The 17,648-nt window shown below is 43.1% G+C and overlaps 1 protein-coding gene and 1 long non-coding RNA gene across 2 annotated transcripts in view; one reads left to right on the plus strand and one right to left on the minus strand.

Moving 5' to 3' along the window:
* Window positions 1–17,648, minus strand: part of LOC131892768 (atrial natriuretic peptide receptor 1-like) — a gene marked incomplete in the record, with an annotated part of 134,836 nt that overhangs the window by 38,589 nt on the left and 78,599 nt on the right.
* Window positions 8,816–11,471, plus strand: LOC131892795 (uncharacterized). The gene is made up of 4 exons (XR_009374613.1): window positions 8,816–8,972; window positions 9,291–9,428; window positions 10,664–10,796; window positions 11,357–11,471. It is a non-coding gene; the product is annotated as an uncharacterized LOC131892795 (long non-coding RNA).

Below are 17,648 nucleotides of genomic sequence, written 5' to 3' on the forward strand. Positions count from 1 at the left end.
GGTCAAGAAAACATGGGAATCATTTGTCGACACACTTTGGTCTTAAATCAATCCTTCAGGGTGTCACAGTCATGGCATGTGCTATCACGTTATGGATTCAAGATAATCAGGGCCTCGGTTTGTAACTTTTCCTTTCTTTTATTAATCAAGGGTGGTTTCAAAACGTAGGCTCCATAGAATTGATTGGTTTAAAATGGCCGAATGTCAGGTGGCAACGCATGCTCATCCTTCGTCTCAATCAGGGTCGCGGACTCTCCTTCGTCTCAATCAGGGTCGCGGAACTCTCCTTCCAGAGCGGGTGACCAGATTGTGAATATCCTCCCCCCCTTGATGTTCCACGGGACGTTGGAAAATCAATTCTTCTTCTTGAAGTTGTGGTGACCTTTCATGTAAGGATGGGTTGTCCCCACTTTCAGATCCGGTTCTAAATCGCTCCAACAAATGGAGCTTCTGAATAGGTCGACATAAGATGCCTTTGGAGGTCCGCAATCTGAAAGTCCGAATCAGTCCGTCACGACCAACAATAGTTTCAATGACCACTCCCATTGGCCACTTGGGCCTTTTCACATTGTCTTCCGAGATTAAACAGACGTCCCCAATCCTCGGAGCCATCTCTTCCGTTTGCCACTTGCGTCTTGTCATGAGAGTTGGAACGTACTCCTTCGACCATCTGCTCCAAAAACCATCAAGAACTGTTCTCAAATACAAAAATCGCCTAGAAATGGAGTCTCTTCCATCTGTGATATCCGGTAGTTGCAAGAGGGTACGCCCAATCATTAAGTGTGCCGGGGTTATTGGCTTGCAAACCTCATCATCCACGCTTTGGTATGTGAGGGGCCGAGAATTCAATGTGGCCTCAATTTCAGTCAAAACCGTAGTCATCTCCGAATATGATAGAAGTGATCTCCCAAGGACCTTCCTCAAAGGTTCTTTCAAGCTTCTATTCAATCGCTCCCAAAACGCGCCCCGATGTGGTGCTCTTTCCGAGATAAATTTCCACTTAATGTCTCTGTTGGTCAGGAATCTTTGAAGGGCGCCGGAATCAATCTCAATCTTGTTCACTTTTGCGTAAGCTTGTCTCAGAAGTTTGTTTGCCTTTATGAAGCACTTCGCGTTGTCACTAAATATAGTTGATGGGGTACCTCTCCTGTTAATCATTCTCGTCATAGCTCTCAGAAATTCCTCCGTACTCATGTCATTAGTCATCTCAAAATGAATCCCCCTGCTGGCTGCGCACGTAAAGATGCAAATATATGCCTTTCTTGGAGTGTCCTGGCCACCGCGGATGAAAAGAGGTCCGGTAAAATCCAAGCCAATGTGGGTGAAGGCTGGAGCAATTGACACTCGTTCCTTTGGGAGGATTCCCATCCGTTGTTGCATTGGCTTAGTCTGATATTGCCGACATATGACACACTTTCTGAGCACTTTTCTCACCTCTGTTCTTCCACGTACTATGTGGAATTTGCTTCGCAACAGAACTAACGTCGTCTCTTGGGCGGCGTGTGCGTGTCTTTCATGCACAGATTGGATTAGAAGGCCCACCAAAGGATCACTCGGGGGTAAAATTATTGGATTCTTCGTCTCGGCCTCCAAATCTGATAGTTGTATCCGGTCACCTGTGACTAAGATCTTTCGCCTTGGACACATAGTCGGGTTCAGAGCTAGTAAGTTATTGTCCCTTGCAATCGCTCTGCCCGTGGAAAGCTCTTGAAACTCCGGAAAGTTACTGTATTGAATGATGCGACAAATCCGCACTTCAGCTTGCGAAATCTCTTCTGAGGACAGTTCATTGAAATTCACCGACTGCGAGGGAACGTGGTTTCTCCAGCGCATTATCCTCGCAACCACTCTCACCAACTTGCGAAACGAAGAAAATTTCACTAAAAACTGGGCGTATTTCGAGCAGGTGGCAACCATTGCCATCGATTGAGGACATCTTTCTTGGTTCATTTCGATTTCACGATCACTCGACAATTTTCCGAACAAATTGGGCCATAGCTTTCTCTTTTCCTTCAGCCAAGCAGGGCCCTTCCAGTACATCGAAGAGTGCTCAATCTCCGTCAAAGATGCACCTCTACTCAGTAGATCACTTGGATTATCGGTGCCCAAGCAATGAAACCACTCAGACACTTCAGAGTCGTTATGAATTTCTTGTACTCTGTTTTTCACGAACGTCTTCCACTCAGAACTTGATTTACTCAACCATGCCAGGACGATAGCAGAGTCTGTGAAGTAGGTTTTGACAGAAACCCGACCAATCAAGGCTTCCTCCACAAATTTCACCAACCGGCAGAGTAGGTGTGCAGCCAGCAACTCAAGCCTGGCTATTGACTTGAATTTCAGTGGTGCCACCCTGGTTTTAGAGATCAGAAACGATATGGATACAGACCCATCCGGTTTCTCAATCCGAGCGTACACCACAGCTCCATAAGCTACTTCGCTAGCGTCTCCAAATCCCACAAGTTCTATTTGCTGGTCCACATGGGCGGTTCCAATCCATCGTGGAATCCCGACGTTGGGTAATGACGGCACTTCTCGGCACCAGGCACGAAACGATTCGGCGATTTTACCCACTATCACTTCATCCCACGACCATCCCTGTTTCCACAACTCCTGCATTAAGATCTTGGCCCTGATAACGAATGGCCCGAAGTACCCAAACACGTCGAATATTGATGCATGATTTGCCAAAATTCTTCTCTTTGTAACCGGAAGATCCCTCCCCATTTGTCTCATAAGGTTCTCGCTCACTTTACATGAGAACATGTCGCAACTCGTGTCCCATTGGAGGCCAAGTGTCGATGTAGAACTCTGACATTCAACCCCACTATCCAAATCGACCACAATCCCAGGCCTTCGTTTTTCTGGCGAGATTGCCCCCATCAACCCTTTCGAGTTTGATGCAAACTTCGTGATTTCCCATCCTCCCTCAGCAAAGAGACCCTGCAATGAAGAACACAACGCGGCTGCCTCAACATCATTGTGAGCTCCCGTGACAACGTCATCCACAAAGATGTTCTTGGTAACTTCTTTGCACGCCCTCGGATGCTTCTTCACCATTTCAGTCGAAGTCACATGCCTATTGACGGTGTTCATCGCCAAAAAGGGGCTACAAGTGACTCCAAACATGATGGTGGTCATGGCAAAAGTCTGTGGGGGAATTGTCTGGTCACAATCTCTCCAGAGAAACAGCTGATATCGATGGTCACTTTCCCGAATGTTGGTTTGACAAAACATTTTCTTGATGTCACCAGATATTGCGACGCGGTGCGTTCGAAATCTCAGGAGGATTTGGACCATGTCATTCTGAAGGGCTGGACCCGGTAGCAAAACATCGTTAAGTGATACCCCATTTGGTCCCGCTGAGCTCGCATTAAATACCACTCTCAGTTCGGTAGAAACACTATCTCGTCGTAAGATGCCGTGATGAGGAACATAATAGATTTCCCCTTTCTTTAGTTCCTCCAATTCTTTATCTTCAATCATCCGTGCAAACCCGTTCGACAGGTATTCTTTAATAGATTTGGTGTACTTCTTTTTTATGTCCGGATCCTTAAGCAATTTTCTCTCGGTTGATTCCAGTTGACGTTTTGCACTTCCATAATTATTCCACAAACGCTCCCTATCTTTTTTAAATGGCAAACCCACCTCGTAACGCCCCCCGGAGCATTTTTTGAAGTACCTGTCGAACATCTCAATTGCATCCACATCATCTTGGGTCTTCACCACACTTTTGTCCATGATCCCGATGCACTCCACCTCCCAAAATCTCTCCAACAGATTCTCGATTGAAGAATCACTCTTCAAGTGTTGGCCCAACTCTCTCACATGATTAGGGAGAGTGATCAGCATACAGTTCGATAAGCTCTTCCCTAGCGGTGAGCCCCACGTTCCCGTCAGTACGGGGCCAAATGTTGTGTCTAACTTGACAAGCCCAGTAGCTTTAACAGGTGCTGTCCCACGTATAATTTTCCAGCAATGATCTACACCCAGTAGAATGTCCAATTCGACTTCTTCTTCGGTTAACATTGCATCTAGGTCCAAGCCTTCGATTTGCGGGATCAGTTTCAAGTCGACGTTAATTGGAGGAATGGGTGAACATATCATTCCAGATTTAACAATCGCTTGCACTTCAATTCCTTCACCGTCCGAAACGCAAGGCAATAGCTCAAACTGAACCACATCGGCCCGACCAGCGGATATCTTCCCCCCAAATCCGTGAACTTCCATAGGGAAGCTCTCCATCACAATAAGACCCAGGTCCTCGGAGACCTGTCTGGTTATGTACGAATGGGCGGCAAATGAGTCCAATCCAATCCTCACTTCTCTGTACCGCGTTCCCGTTCGAATTTTTGCAATCACTGTTGGCAGTAAACGACCTTTTTGAGACACGTTTCCCACTTCCCCCTTGGAAGAACTCAATAAGGCCGGCGTGCTTCCCGGTTTTGGAATTTCGCGATGCAGAAGTGCATGATGATTGCTCCCACATGATTTTACTGAACAGACTTGTTGACATGACCTCCCGTGGTATCCTGGTCCAAACCTCCATCCCAGACACCGAAAGCAGACTCGGTACATCAGCGAATTGGTTGAGAACTCATTCCACCTTGTATCAACGCTCATAGCCCGAAACTTTGGACATGTTACAACCTTATGAGGCATACCGCAGCATGGGCACTTAAGGGCTTCTGGCTCGTTGCTTCCAGCGACTAAATTTTGGCTTGAGAAGTAACGACGGTTGTTTCCATAAATCGGTGCTCCTTTTTCTTCGTGTCTGGCCATATGCTTGAAGCCACCTTCGATTTTTAGGTTAGAAGCCTCTTTGGACTCTACCTTCGCAGTCAGGAAGGATATGAATTGTGTTTCGGTAGCAAAGTCGTCCTTTTCCACTTCTTGGGCAATCTTCAGCTCCCATTCCTCTCTGATATCTTGGGGGAGTTTCGATTCCAAGATGGGTAGAAGCAACATATCGACCGTTGGGGTTCCCTTTTGGCTTTTTATTGCCGCTAGTCGATTGCAAAATTGATCTCTCATCAGCCGCAATGCTTTGTGATCCGACGAATTAGGACTTGCTTGATCCAGAATTGAATGAACAATGTGTCTAAACACCAAGCGGTTCCGACCAAATCGCTTGAGAATGTTCTGGACCGCATTCTCGTAATGATCGGCGGTACTTGGCATCCCAGAGAGGGCTTCAGCGGCAGGACCTCGCAAGGCTTCAATTAAGTATTGCATCTTATAAAACCTGCTCACCATCTTGTTTTTGTGCACTTTTGCTTCAAACTCTTCCCAAAATGCAGGAAAGTGGAGAGGATTTCCATCGAATACCGGTGGCTTGAATCCCGCTGCCAAAGCTCCGGCCTTGGCCTCGTCTTCCTCATGTTTTTTCGCTTCGTAGATGTACTGATTGGCTTGGCACTCATACTCATCGCAATCCTTGCCAATTTCCGCGGCAAAACTTTGCATCTGATCCTTCAAATCATTTCCATCCATCCAATCGACCTTGTTCTCGACAAAGGTCTTGAANTCTTCCCAAAATGCAGAAAAGTGGAGAGGATTTCCATCGAATACCGGTGGCTTGAACCCCGCTGCCAAAGCTCTGGCCTTGGCTTTGTCTTCCTCAGCTCTTCTTGCTTCCGTAATTTAGACAGGTGGGTCTCAACTACAACTCGATTACGATCTTGTTTTATCGAGAGTTGAAGCTTGTCCAAAGCACTCTGCAACCTTTCTTCGTGTTGTCTGAAGGCCGCTTTAATTCTAATTGGGTCTATTCCCCCACTTTCTATCGACGTCGCTCCCCCGTCTCTGTTCAGGGCTTGGACTTCCAAACTCGATATTTTTCTCAGGAGCTCTTCTTCACGGGTGGCGTTGCTTCTCTGAACCTCTTGGATCAAAGCTTGAACCCCCTGTAAGATACCAGATTGGGTCTCACCCCCCTCTAATTCTGAAGGAAGACCACCTCGCGTAGGAGGGGCGGCCGAGAAGGCCAAGGCGTTCCTTGGGCCAGCAATCTCTGAAGAATATCGGGTAGTTGTTCGGGTCTGGTTTTCTCCGTTGGGTTCTTGATAAGTCAACCCTGCGAGGGACCCGCTCAACCCGGGCTGATCTCTCGAGAGCTCCGCGTCACTCTCGAGTTCACTGAAATCGACTCTTCGAAAGAATTCAGATTTCTTCTTGAAACTCACAATCCGGTCCACCAACGCACTCTTCTTCTTCCCGGACGTGGGCAGGTCCAAATCATGGCATTCCCTCCGTAGTTGAGGAACGGTCTTCCTCCTTAATTGGCTCTCCAACATGGCCAACTGGGGACCTTCGGCAATTTCGGGCGTGTCCATTCCTGACGTCCTTGACATGACTTCGCACCTCACACCTATTCTTGGAATCGTTTTGAAAAATGTGCTATCACGTTATGGATTCAAGATAATCAGGGCCTCGGTTTGTCACTTTTCCTTTCTTTTATTAGTCAAGGGTTTCAAAACGTAGGCTCCATAGAATCAATTGGTTTAAAATGGCCGAATGTCAGGTGGCAACGCATGCTCATCCCTCGTCTCAATCAGGGTCGCGGAACTCTCCTTCCAGAGCGGGTGACCAGATTGTGAATAGTTGCAAACTAGCAAAAAGGCTAACGAGCACTTCGAATCCAGTAATTGTGGCTAGTCTCCAAAAAAAGTTGGACGTAGTTCAGGGTAATATTCCATCGAATATGACCAGTTACAAACTGAGAGTAAGGTGGTTCAGGAGGTCAGGTCGAATCCGAAGGCATTTTTCTCTTATGCGAACTCTAAGAGAAAAATGAAACACTCTGTTGGGCCATTTGAGGTTGATGGGGAAGCCATTAGCGATGTAGAGACTATGGCTAACATGCTTGGAGATCAGTTCTCCAGTGTGTTTTCAACCCCACTGAGTTCGGAAGCAACAGCTCATTGCTCTGAAGATGAGTCTGTTGAGATTGACATGGTTAGTCAAGCTGAGCGTTTAGATGATCTTGTAGTCACAGATCAAGATGCTTTAGAGGCCATCAGGAACTTGGGGCTTTCGAGCTCTCCTGGTTCTGATGGCGTGACATCTCAGTTTCTGATGAGATGCTCACTGGTTCTCGCTCCTGTTTTCTCGTACTTGATGCGTTGCATCTTGGATCAGGGCAAGTTTCCATCTTCACTAAAGTTAGCTCATGTGGTTCCAATTTTTAAAGGGGGAGATAAGTCGCTCCCCAGTAATTACAGGCTCCAAAACAATGATCAAAACGTGCTCTGTAAAGCTCTCGAGTCCAAATTCACGATCACCTTCCATTCACAAAGACACAGGTTTGTGACAGCCTTGGTTACACCCATGGCAACAATCGAGGTAGCCAGAGAGGATCAATTGATTAATGGCGTTGCTGGACAAGCTACATCTGTAGAGCCATGTGGAAAGGCCTCGAATATGACGTTTTTTCATAAGGGGTGAAGGATTTTTCTCAGTTGTGCAACTTAGCCTTTCGTCATCTCTACCGAGTTCGCCTACGTTCGCAAACGTACCAAATTTGGACTTTTTTGTTCTGGGTAATTGAGTAGGTTTCAAAAGAATGGAGATTCTGTACGAATCGCCCCCCCCCCCCCCAAAAAAAATCGACCTATTTTTGGTGCCCCTAAGTAGCACTTCTTACGCGTCTATTGAGACATTAAAGTAGCAGCCACATGACGATGTTAGCAAAAATTTTGGGAGGTCACTGGGGCACTTTCTAATACAGAAGAGCTACTAAAAGGCAAAATATGGAAAACATAATTAGGCAACTTTTGCCTCAAAACTAATATAATACATGAATAACCAAGCAAATAAAAACCTTTTTCCAACTTTTGATAACTTGTTTTTACATTTTCGAAAGTTATTTTGGCTGAGTTTCATAACTTAAAAACAACTACTCTGATCGGATATGGGCTAGCTCGGATTTGGCTCAGCTCGAACTTGACTCAAAATATGTACCCGATCAACCCAGCTCAGCTCAAAACCTCGTTTTTTTTTTGGCCCAGCCCACCTCGTGATCTGAAAACTGTCTACCCAGCTCAGCTCGAAATAAGCAACTTTCCTCCTAGCCGAGCCCAGACCGAAAATTCTTGGCTCATTACACCTCTATTTAAAATACGTGTTTACAAATAAAAATTGCATCCTAAGTGGACGTCCCTCTCTTCTAACATAGACTTCCAAGCGTCATTATAATCCAAGTGTTGGTATTGCTCTTACAATTCAATAGCAGGTTTGTTCTCTTTAAGGTCGCCATTTACCTTTGCATTTAACAGGAAGGATTCAAGCACAAGTTTTTGCCCCATAAATATTAACTCTTCCTTTTTTGGACAAGTCACCTGGAACGGAGAGTATGATGGAATGTATTTTTTCAAGTTTTTTTCGTCGAAGTGTCAGCAAATAATGAAAAGGGGAAAGATGGACGAAAGATGACAAAATGTGGGCTGGTTTGATCTTATGGCTAAATACTTCAAAGTGGATACCTCTAAAAGCAAAAATGATTCTCGTGGGTGATACTTTTTGATCATCACCTAATGTTATATTTACAATATTTTTTTACCTGTCCACGTATTTCATACTACTCTACGACTTTTGACTATTTCTTGTGCCTCTTTGTACATGTGGTACAACCTAGGTAGGAGAGAGTGTCCAACACAATATGGCATTATTAGCTCTCACTGATGTTATCACCATACCTAAAAAATAATATTACAAAGAAGGCCAAAATTTTATCTACTACATTTAGCGGCGCTCTCAATGATATAAAAGGAGACCACCTTTCGCATAAGTCATTCACTATCGAAATCGTGACAAAATGAAGGTCTTTGGATTATTTTTCGTCTTGCTCTTCGATTTTGACACCCAAAGCTGTCAACGCCGATTGCTCGGATTGTTTGAAACTCGAGACATTTTGGAATATATATGGCTCCAGGATCAACGATGGGCCCTGCTTTATTAACGGAAACAACAAGGTAAAATAAGTCATCTAGTTAATAGCGAAAAAGCGCTAAATGTCGAGTGAAGGTGCTGTTTGCAAGGATCGAATGCTTCAAAGAAACCCGACCTATTCTCAATCTCAGTCGGTCTTCTCTAATACCGGATCAAATTTTATTGGCTTCAGTCCTATGATATTGACAAACATTGTACGAGGCTTCACGAGCCTGCTTCTGAAACTTGCCTACATATATACTATATATACCTTATAATGATTTAGGGGTCCATACTTTCGTTACCCTTTGTACTTGGTTATTTGGTTTGTAATCCATTTTTCTCATGTCTTTATATCATAGGTATGTTACAAAAAAGGTGGCGGAAATATGTATTGCAATGAAAAAGATCCAAAGTGCAATATATCTGATGATGGAAAGCCGCAATACCCTCCCAATAGCGGAACCCCTGAACAATGTGATTCAGTCCCAACAGTTGATGTAAGTAATGAGCAAACCAGGCCAAATGATAGATTTGGCAAATCTATACGATTTCACTCACCTCTTGGCTGAGTCTGAACTATTGACTTATCAAACTTTGGCTTGTTAAGATTTTCGTACCTAATATTTCGATCTACGTACAACGTATAATTCAAAAGTATATTTTTCTTCTTTTGGGGACCGTACATTTGACGACTGATGTGCTCAACTTGAAGAAAAAATGACAAAGAATTATTTAGCTGGAACTCTAGAAATATGGCCAAAATTGATGTTGAGATCGTATACAGCATGTGGATATTGACGACTATGGATTCTCGAGATTTAACCACAACAAAAACAAGGATGCCCCTAGCGTAGGTTGAGAACAAAAAGTGCGTCCTCTAGAGCCCGACTTCAAAGGAGGACGCTCTATCTTTGTCGTTAAACCGGAGTTTGACAAGTCAATAGTCCTTTTCATTGAGCGGATGTAGCGCCCTCTGTTTCAAGTAGGTGCGGACAAACAAACGTAGAAGCGAGAAAATATGCTCTAAGATGCCAGACTTTATCAAGAGATTATGAAATGAACAATGTATTGCCCAAGTACTGTGACACAATGAATAAGCCATCAGCTCTTCTGGGAGACGTTTCAAATTCTCTAAGGGTAAATTCCTTACAATAATGACTTTGTAATAATCATTTTACAGGAGTTTGGACACTGTATGATTGATAGCATTTTTTAGCGACTAACTTTAAATACGTCACTTTTTCTACACTTACTATTAGCTTTTGCAACACAATTAACGGAAGAATATGATGACAAAAAGTCGCTGGTATGTTGCATTTATACAATGTATAGTTCTCTGTGATCCCTATTTGGACGTCAAAGTTGTCTGTAATTATACCCCTAATAGGATCTGACAGGTCTCTTAGAAGGTGTGATGGTGTAAGTATCCAGGGTGTTAGAATCGATAAGCAATAAGTTGTTCAGCGAAAAATACCGCATCATGGACCGCATTCTTGAATTTGTTTTTGCGTTAAAACCGTCAAATTGATTATGTGCTTGTACGACAGAAAACGAAGCTTTGATTAGCCTACGTATGTAGTTGAATGATCACACGCGGTAGTTTGGAGTCGACTACCCAGCAACAGGAAGGAGCTCTAAAAGAGAGAAAGGCTGGCAGCACTGGCTTCTTTTTGTTTTTTACCCATTTGCATATTACTTTATTACTTTATTTCCAATGCCTACCATTTTTTAGACTGATACTTGCTCATCCGATACTGAATTCTACAGCAAACGTACCCATCTACTACTAACCACACTATGGTCAAGTACGGTGTGAAGCGGGAGGAAAATGTCAAGACGCCTGCAGCTATGGATTTTCCTCACAGGTAACTAATCCGGAGCAAAATGGGTCCAAAATTTCCCCTTTTCCAGCATTTCAAATTTCAACTTCGGCTGTATAGAGCATTTATGAGTACATAAAACTCATGGCAATTTACATTTTCATGGTCGATTGCAATTGTTTGATAATTGAAATGGCCTGAAGGATATGATTATGTAAGAGAGTCTTACGGAGGCCATCTACTTCACGTTTCTGTTTTAGATGAATAGGGTACAGAGATAAGTTCGGTTTTGAACATAAGTTTGAATGCAGACAAGTCCAAGAGCCAAATAACTATTTTTAAACAATTTCAAACCTAAACAGATATCATAAATCCACTTAATCAGAAAGTTGTTTTCTTCCCAATTTTGTTTTTCAATTCACTATGCCCTTGAAAATAGCCTTGCAAAAGCCATTCAATGCTTGTTTCAATTGTGGATTAATAACAACCAGAGCATATCATTTTTTCAAAGTTGGAAATGACAATATGCTCGCCAAATATGTGTGGTAGTCAAAAGGGAGTTGAAATGTTGGCTGAAACTAGTGCTTTTTGAACTTTTCCAAAAGGCCGAAATTGATTTCATCGTGGACAAGCACAACGAGTTACGAGCCAAAGTAGCCAATTGTGAAGAGGATCAAGCTTTTAATAGCACCAAAGGGCAACCCTGCGCCAAGAACATGAGAAACTGAAATGGAGTGATGAGCTGGCCAAAGTGGCTCAAAGATGGGCTCAAGCTTGTGATGGCTATCATGACGAGGACGGTGACAGGTAGTGCCCGACTTTCCTGACGTGGGACAAATTGGGCTCGCTATGAGGTGCCAGGTATCGAATATCTTCAGGGATCACATGACCTTCTAATTCAAATTTGGTACAACGAGGTGAGGAGACAATATTTCTGCGGCCTGAGCTTGAATTTCACATTTTTGGGATTATCAGCGTTCATTTGCGTGATCTCCATTTCAGGTCAACGATTTGAACCCTGAGGCTGTTTCATCCTTCCACAAGGCTGGGACTTCTCGTCCAGGCAAGCCTACTGGTCATTACACCCAAATGGTTTGGGCTGCTACCACCCACGTGGGTTGTGGTTCCATCTTCTACAAGTACCCAAAGACGACAGCACATGGTTTGGAAAGGTCTGCTGCCGTTTACATATACATAAGAAATCATGACAAAACCGAAGTGTGAAAAAAAAACTTTTTATCATATAGGTGCTGTGTGCAACTATGGACCTGCCGGGAATTTTTTGGAGATTCAATCTATGATATTGCATCCGATCCAAGTGAAGTTGGCACAGGCTGCACGGGAGAAGTAGAGAATGGGCTTTGTTGTCTAAGTGATCGGACGCCAGTTTCATATTTCTACGCTGTTTGTCTTTTCATTTATGTCTAATAAAGTATCGAGCAAAGCATTACAGATAAACAGTCAAACTTCTAGGTCGCGCAAATGAAAGTTGAGCGAAGCCAGGATTGATATTTAGGAATCTTGAAACGCGTTTCTAAGGCATTGGTTGCATATTTATTTACTCACGAAATCATAATTCCTAGAACATTTACACTCACACTTGTGTTTATAGAAACATATGCAATGCTGTAGGATGTACTAGGAGTTACGTTCAATGAAAAACAATGGTCACTATTAGGCCCTTATATCATTTATAGCTCTATTACTTTGGGACTCATTCCAAATACATTTTTTGTTGCAGTGTTTTGCTTTGGATTTTCAGGGCTTTTCAAGGCAACAGGAAATGTAATCCCCAGTACTATTAAAGTGAAAGGTTATAATTCGTCTATTTATTACCTTTCAATTTTTATATGATATTTGGTCTACCAACGAATTGAGTTGGCAGACCGAGCTAATCTTGAATGTACGGTTGATCTGGAATGCTATCTAAAAATTTGTCCAAGTCTGACTTGAAAGATGCAACCGGATCAACAAGGCCTACGTATTCCTACGAATATCAGAGGGAAGCAAAATTAAACAATGAAGGAGCCCAAGAAGAAGACATGTGGACTTCATTGTTCGAATAGCCTGGATTCTCGAGGGCTTGATGGTGCTCTCAAAACGCAAAATGAAACCCTGTATATGACTCAACATAACTGATCTGCTTTCATCGCTTAATAAATCAGTTACCATTGGAGGTTTATGCTGTTCACTTCACTTTGCGCCGCTTACTGCAAGTCAGGACTAAGGATCTCGAAATTATGCACAAAAAAGGAAACTGAAGATGCAAATACACAAGCCCAGGATGCAAATTGGAATTGGAAAACAGGATGGAATTATTCTTCAAGATTGTTCTTCATTTTTAAAACATATTAAGCAATTTAAGCAATTTGTCAAGGTGGACACATGTATTTTTATTACAGTAAGCTCTGATTCAAAAGACACTTACGAGCACTTCAAATTTCGTGAATGGTGTCAGGGTGTCGGTAATAGGTACTGTGATAATTGGATGGACAGGAAAATTCAAGTCTCGCCCGGAGATGACCAGGTTTTATAACTGAGGAAATCTCCTTTATTCTTAAGAAAATCCATTAAAGCAACGTCATTCTTTGAAAGTTCTCAATGGTTTGCCTTTGTGTGGATTTTGTTTGATGAAATAGGCTAATTCACCATTTCTAGTGTGTTGTAGGCAGGGCTTGAATAACGGGTTACTTTTTGAGTAACACTGCCGGTAACGTGTTGCTTTTCTGAAACGTAACGGTAACGGAACGGGTTTTAGCCCTCCGCTATCGTTACTTTTTTATTTATAAACGAGGGAAAGAAAAATGCGTAAAGGTTTCCTACCCAATTTGTTCATTTATTTTTTTAATGCAATAACTTACTTGCCACTGATGGGATCAAATAAATAATTACCGGAGTCGTTTGTTGCACGTCATATTTACCAAGGTAAAAAAGTGCATATGCGCACTTTTTGTAGTTTTAGGCTCTCTTTTTTGCAAAATAACGGGCAAGGGTAACATTAACGCGTTACCTTTTTCGGTAACGGTTCATGCCCAGGTTGTAGGATCAAATGTGTGTCCCAGGCAAGAGATTGCAAGCGTCACCTCGAATTGTCAAGTGTAGACATGTGTCAGGGGTGCCAATTTTATATCAAAATAGTGAAAATCCATTTTTTCGACCTACACAAAATCAGCCAAAAGAAACCTTAAATGGATAGAAATGTGAAAAACAGGCCCACGATGCAAAAGATGCAAATAGGTCTAGGATGCAAGAAGATGCGAATAATTGTGCAAGATGTATGTAAATCTTATTTGTATCAGCTTGATAACATTAGTCATAACGTAACTATTAGGAAAAAAATAGGTCCTTCTTTCACAAAATAGTTGGTCCTAAGTAAGTTCTAAAAGTACTCCAACGATGAAAATGGGTTCCCAATTGGATCAGATATGGAGAAGACTTTGGTAGGAGTATGGTATATATCTTCACATCTGTTGTGTCCTCCACTATCCCAATAAATGAAATATCCACTCATCAAGAACTAGAGTACGGCTGGCAGAGCTCAGTGCTTCATTTAAACTCCACAACAATGGGATTATTTCCCATCTCCCAAGACGAATACATGCATTCACAATATCGATGTTATCATGGATTTTGCTATATTACATCATTTGGCAAGCGGCGCTCATGGAACTGACATATCACGGTGATTTTGTCGTTTGGGGACCAGCCAGCCTCTTCGTCGGTTGTCAGCTCCACCAGCCGAGAGCATCGGATGAAGGGCTCGACAGGACCTGTTGTGGTGGACGTGGGCCTCTACATGGGCCAGATTCGCCATGGTCTTATGGCGACCAAGAAGCTCCCAGAAAGAAGGAATCTCCAAATGGAAGCATCGGTATGATCTGCCCGCCGCCTCCTTTCAAAGAGGCTACTGCTGATCATTTCCGACCATTATGCATCAGTTTTAACTTATTGATCTGTTTAATTTCAAGATTATTGATGTTGGAATTCAAGGAGAGTGAAAACTGTTGGCACTTTTCTTCCAGTCGCAGTTATAAACACCTTTGATTCACTTTCCAGGATGCTTGGGTGGTTTTGGCAACCACCAACATAAAAAAAATATATTTGGAGCTTTTCACGAATTCATCTTACTCGCAATTTTTATTCGCGCAAGTCAAATGTCTTTGTTCGTCCATGTTGCATCAACCGTTTAGCTAAAAACTTCAATCATAGAAAAAATACAGGGTTGGCGAGAATTATTCTATATACAACACTTCAACTTGCCATGCTCTATTCTACGAATTTGAAGGTATGCGTGGCATGGATAGCCTGACTAAGATTTTTCAATTTCTGGCGGTCAGGTTCATTCAATGGTTTTCAAATTTTCTATGATACTTTTGGGGTACGAAGAGTCGCGACTTTACAACGGCAATGGAACAAGAAACTGGTCGATTGGACATCGCTTTGCCTGACCGACAAAATCTCGAAAGATTAGTATCAGAGAAACGTCAGACCATGACGAGATCCATTAGGGAAGATCCAGGAGTGGATCTCAATACCCTGATCGAGTGGTAAACCAATGGTAGTATGTTGGTCGCGAAGCAGTCGTCATTCAGGTTCATCAAAATGCTCCCAAGCATCATCAAGCGCCAGGTTGGAATTGTCGAAAAGACGCGCCGAGCTTCGAGCTCAAGAGAGGTTGAACGACCAGGTCCAGAAAATCCGCGAGGAAAAGCGGAGAGCTCAACGACGAAGGGAAGACGAAGAGCTGAAGATTAAGAGAGCTGCTGAGAGGAGGAAGATCGATTTCAAACATGGAACGAGAAGCACGATCATCTGCAGCCGCCAAAGAGCTCGGAGCCGTCAAAAAAGTATTAGATCAGTATGACGGGATTTGTGATAATGCTGACGCACCAGCGCCTAGCCGTGGAGCAAAAGCTTTAGCCTCAGTTCATCTCACCGGAGAGCAAAATAAAGCTCATGACCAAGATATCAACCGTCAGATCAACTTTCTTGCGGAAATATCCCAAGGGTCGTATCTCCCGAAGTCGGAGCCCCAAACTCTCGGATGGTCAAGACCTGACGGCGTACAAGAATTTGTCTTGTCTTTCGAGCGAACTGATCGAGAGCAAAATCAAATCCGAATTCAGACAAGCTCTACTACCTTGAAAAATATACGAGCGGAAACCCAAATGAGTTGGTTCAGAGCTGTTTTTACTTAAGCTCAGAGGATGGATATCGGAGTGGCGCGGAAATTGTTGCATGAAAAGTATGGAATGGAATGAATTTTTGGTCACCAACGCTTTCCTCCAAAAGCTTCGCGATTGGCAGCAATTCGACATGATGACCGTCAGGGGCCTTGAGAAGTTTAGCACCTACCTTCAGTCATGCCGTAACTTCGTCGTGCAGGATATTAGTGTGCTTACTCAACTCAATGGCCCAATCAGATTCAAGAGATCGTCAGAAAGCTTCCTTACCAAGGAGGATAGGCTGGCGGCATCAAGCATTCAATATGTGAGAAGCAAGAAGATCTGTTGGATTTGATGATCTCGCAGCTTTCGTTTCTCAGCAATCAAGATTAATATTGTTACCAATTTTGGTGAAATCGTCGATGGGACTCAAGCAAGGAAAAGAAGTTAGTGCATGGTTCAACTCCGGTGAACAAAAAGCCAATGTCAATGGCAACTGGAGCTATCCAAGAATCCACAAATCAAGAATCTTGACCTGCTTGTAAGAAATCAAATCAGCTTTGGAGGATTGTTTTCCTTGCTAAGAGATCCGTGGAAGATAAGCTAACGTTCATACAGGAGAAAGGACTTGTGTTTAGTTGTCTTCGCCATGGCCATATGGCTGAAGTTGTAAAAATCGACTAGTATGTAAGAAATGCAAGAGGAGACATCCAACCTGTCTTCACCGAGCTGGAAGCGGAGATGATGAATCTCGAAATCAAAATCAAATTGAAGAAAACGTAACCAATTACCCAAACCACGTCTTGCAATCAACCTCCGCCTGTTGTTTGAAAAAGATGAGTTGCAAACAAGGGCCGTTCAATCGAATAAAGTAGCTCTTGCTCGGATTCCTGTCCAGGTACGAGCCGAGGGCAGCTCGAAAACTGTTATTACGTACGCCGGCTTAGATAACTTTCCGACTGATTGTTTCATTGCAGATCAAGTCAAGTGTTGCAGGAATTGGGAATTTCTGGACCCGCGACAATATCAATCTTATCAACGATGGAGTGTAAGAATAAGTCGTACCGACACGGGCTATCAGTGGACTCGAAATATTTGATCTAAGTCGTCTACCAGTTGTGTTTTCAAACCATATTTGCCAATATCTAAAAAACGATGTGACCACTCGAGATGAATGCGAGCAATTTGATCATCTCGCTGATATTCCTTTGGAATACGTGGGATACTGATGTTGGGTTAATGCTTGGAGCAAATGTGCCAGAACCCTCAAAAAAATGGGTAGTGGATCGGTATCTGAGCCTTATGCATCCAAACATAGGATGGGATGGGCAGTGAATGGTGGCGATTGGAAAACAAATGGACACTCGAACCAGGTCAAAGTGAATTTCATCCAGTTGAATCCCAAAGCCATCAAGAACAACTCCAAATGATGTACAGTATTCAGCCGATTTCAAAGATTGCGGAGAATATGGTTATGGACCGTCCATAAACGACCAGAATTGGTTGAAAAAGGTAGAGAATTCTAGTCATTAAAAATTCAGAGGGCCATTACTGTATAGCTCTACCTTTAAAGAAGACGAGCCAAAACCTGACCATCGGACACAAGCTCTCAATCGATTGAGAGGAATCAAAAGGAAGCTGGGAAAGAGATCTAAATTTCGTTCAGATTACGTGGGTCATGACATGATGACGGATAAAGATACTCCAAAAATGCAGGGATATCTCTCTCCTG

Source organism: Tigriopus californicus, chromosome 1, assembly GCF_007210705.1.
Source record: "Tigriopus californicus strain San Diego chromosome 1, Tcal_SD_v2.1, whole genome shotgun sequence".
NCBI lineage: Eukaryota > Metazoa > Arthropoda > Copepoda > Harpacticoida > Harpacticidae > Tigriopus > Tigriopus californicus.